Here is a 3,563-nt window from a genome sequence, read left to right as displayed (position 1 = left end):
TCTCAAGCACTCTCCCCAAATTTCTAAGCACTCTTCATAAGAGTTCCCAAAAACACTGAAGTCATCCATGAAGAATTTCACAAACTGCTCTATCATATCAGTAAAAATAGCCATCATGCATCTTTGAAAGGTGGCTGGTGCATTGCACAAACCAAAGGGCATTCTCCTAAAGGCAAAGATGCCACAGGGACAAGTAAATGTGGTCTTTGGCTGATCCTCAGGGGCTAAGACTATTTGATTATAACCTGAATAGCCATATAGAAAACAGTAAAACTCCCTACCAGCTAATCTATCCACCATATGGTCAATAAAAGGTAAGGAAAAATTGTCCTTCCTATTGGCTTTGTTGAGTTTTCTGTAATCCATACAAATCCTCCAACCAGTGACAGTCTTAGTAGGTATTAATTCTTTTTCTCATTTTCCACAACAGTGATCTCACCCTTTTTAGGGACACACTGTACTGGGCTGACCCAGTTACTATCAGAAATGGGATATATGATCCCAACATCCAGCCACTTAATAATTTCCTTTTTTACTACCTCCTTCATAATTGGGTTAAGTCTCCTTTGTTGCTTTCTAGAGCTGCTGGTTGGGTCAGTAAAAAGGATTTTATGCATGCAGTAGGAGGGGTTAATACCTTTTATGTCTGCTAAAGACCAACCTATAGCTCTCTAAGGTTAGATTCGATAGTTGGGCACAAAGATGGCGCTTGTTTTAAGATCAAGTGCAGAAGTGGAATTGCACGTTGTAGGTTAAGAACATGAGAAAAATTATATGTACATACAACCTGTGGCTAAATGCCGTAAATGGGGATTATTCCCTTAGAAAAGGAAATTTACAATGAGCGTGAACTAGTTGATTACTCGGTGAATTTGCAATGAGGAGCTGTTGAGATTCCATAACAGTGTTTAATGTGGAATAAGATGTGTAGAGAAATTGATTGTTTAACAAAGTAAGACATGTGATGAGTGTTGCTAAAAAGGATTCAATAACGAAAGTTCTAGAGTTCACAGGAATAAAATTCAATTGATGGATAAGTATGGGATGAAATGTGTTAGAGAGTGATAGTTGCCTCTGAGGCACGGATTGTATTAGACTGGATATGATCCTATGTGGATATTTGTTGACAAGCTAACTAAGTTAGCACACCTTCCAAAAGAAATGATGGGCTCTATATGTAATATAACCCAACTTGAAAAATGAAATGGTGAAGCAGAGGAAATTCGCAACTGCGACGTATGCTCCGGATGTTCACATGTGGTGACACTATATGATATTGAAAATTGGGAGGACTTAAAGACCCCCATTGGACGCTTTGAAATACTGGGCCATTGTGAAAAGAGGCTGAGAAGCAAGAGAATTGCAATGTTAAAGATTCAGTGAGAAGTCTGCACATCTGAGGAAGCTACTTGGGAACGGGAGACTGAGATTCTCCGGTTATATCCTGAGCTAGCCTGTAAGTATAACTTAATTTTGCAGACAAAATTCCAAAAAGGTGGGGTGAATATAACACCTCGTAAATCTAAATATGAAATTATATGCTATATTGTGGGTTAAAAAGGAAGGATTAGTGAAAATTCAGAAATTAAGGCCAAACTGTGTGAAAAGGGCAAAACGGTAAATTACCAAACACGTAACCCGGGGCATGAAAAATTGAGTAGGAGATCTCAAATGATAAAAATAATGCCGGAAATAGATTCAGGACGAAAAAACGAGTGGATAGGCAAGTTTTGAAAAAAAATTGATGAATAGTGATTTTTTCAGTGTAAAATACCGCGGTATAAGTGTGCCGAAAAGCGTGAAATTTTTATCAATATTTTTAGGAAACAAAAATATGTCATGAACCAGAAAAATAAGTAGATTATGAATTTATAGTTGGAATTGATGATTGGATTAAAGTTAAATTGCGTGTGGGACCCACTCCACCCAAATCCACTTAAGTTCCTTTCCCTCCCCTCACAATCACACGACCTCTCTCTCTCTTTTCCCTTCTTCTTCACGTTGCAGCCCTCCTCTCCCCCATTGATGAACCTTCGCTTCCTCTCTTCTCAACTCATCACTTTCTCCACCAAATCCATTGAAATTTGTGTTGAAATTCATTGGAAAACTCGTCCTAAAGCCATTGGTGATACTCCCAAGCCTTGAAATCACCTCTTGGAGGAGTATTTGGCCTAGGTCAGTTCGAAAATTTGGGGAAAATGGTGTTCATGGAGGCATTGGACCTCTCATTGCTTGGATAAGCCTTGAAGGAGTGTCAAGCTTTGATTGTGAGTATATTTGCATCATTTTTACTGTTGATTTTGTAGATCAAAAATTATGAACCCTAAGTCTTTAATTGTTGATGTGTGATGATAGAGAGCTCAAATGGAAAAAATTTATTAGAGGATAATGTCTTAGAATGATGTGTTTGAGCTAGAAATGCAATAAAAATTATTGGTGAAATATGTTCAAATCTTAGGAAATTTTGCATGATGCCATGGATTGGTGAGAGTTGAATTGTGTAAGGAATGGATTGATGAGTTGTTATATGATGTTGTAATATGATTGTATGATGAGTATGAGTGTTGAATTGGATTGAATACCCCTAGATTGATGGGCATGGGCAATTCGACCTATTGAGGTCATGGTTGGTTTGATGATATAAAAAAATGGTATAATTGGTGCTGTATGATTGTAAGTGGTGTTGAAATGGATTATAGGTTGGTATGATGTTGTGGAATTGGAAGAATGTTGGATATATTGAGTATGTGGTAAATTGGCCTATGATGATGTATAAGGAACAATAAGTGTAAATAATCCGTTGGCCTAAGTGAATGAGTTTGGGTATGTGTATTTTGAAAGTTAATTGTTGTCTTGGAATTGATAGATGATCATGATTGTTGATCATTCAGGTTGCCTCTCACGGACGCTATGGAAGCGGAATAAGCTTGGAGCTTACGTTGGGGAGCATTGGCTTCGGAGTTGAGGTAAACCTTTGGAACTTGGATTTAGTCCCTTGTGTGCTGCACCACACCTAGTGGAAGGTTGTGATTGGATTTTGTGTCTTTGAACATTGTGTGAATATGTATGTTCATGCATTATTGCTTGATTGTGTGACATGCTTGGAGCATGTTGTGTGTGAATTGTTTGATCTCTGGCCAGTAGATGTGTGGTTGTTTGGACTTCCGCTGGAGATATCCTTTGGGGATTCCGGTCGAGTTGTTGCCGTGGGGCCGACTCTGGGAGCGGTACCAGAATGATCCAAACGTGGGACTTCCGCTGGATAGGGCTCATGAGGAGTTCCAGTTGGGTTTTTCCATGGGGTCGTCTCGACCATGGGAGAGGCACCAGGAAGATTCCGAGAGTTATATGATGGGGTTCTTGAACGGAATCCTGATGTGGATGTTCTTGGATTTGTCCCCAGTTGTTTGTGATATTGTATGCCATGCATTTCATACTATGTTATTTGTTGCACATTGAGTGAGCCATGGGGTGGAGTGATCCTCTAGTACCCTTGGTTTACTGAGATATATTTGTATATCTCACTCCGCGTTTGGGGATATCATTTCAGGTTAGGTTGAGCC

Source organism: Gastrolobium bilobum, unplaced genomic scaffold (assembly GCF_033153095.1).
Source record: "Gastrolobium bilobum isolate Gb01-03AN ecotype WA unplaced genomic scaffold, APGP_CSIRO_Gbil_v1 utg49475, whole genome shotgun sequence".
Lineage (NCBI taxonomy): Eukaryota > Viridiplantae > Streptophyta > Magnoliopsida > Fabales > Fabaceae > Gastrolobium > Gastrolobium bilobum.
Note: the sequence above shows the minus strand (reverse complement) of the source record.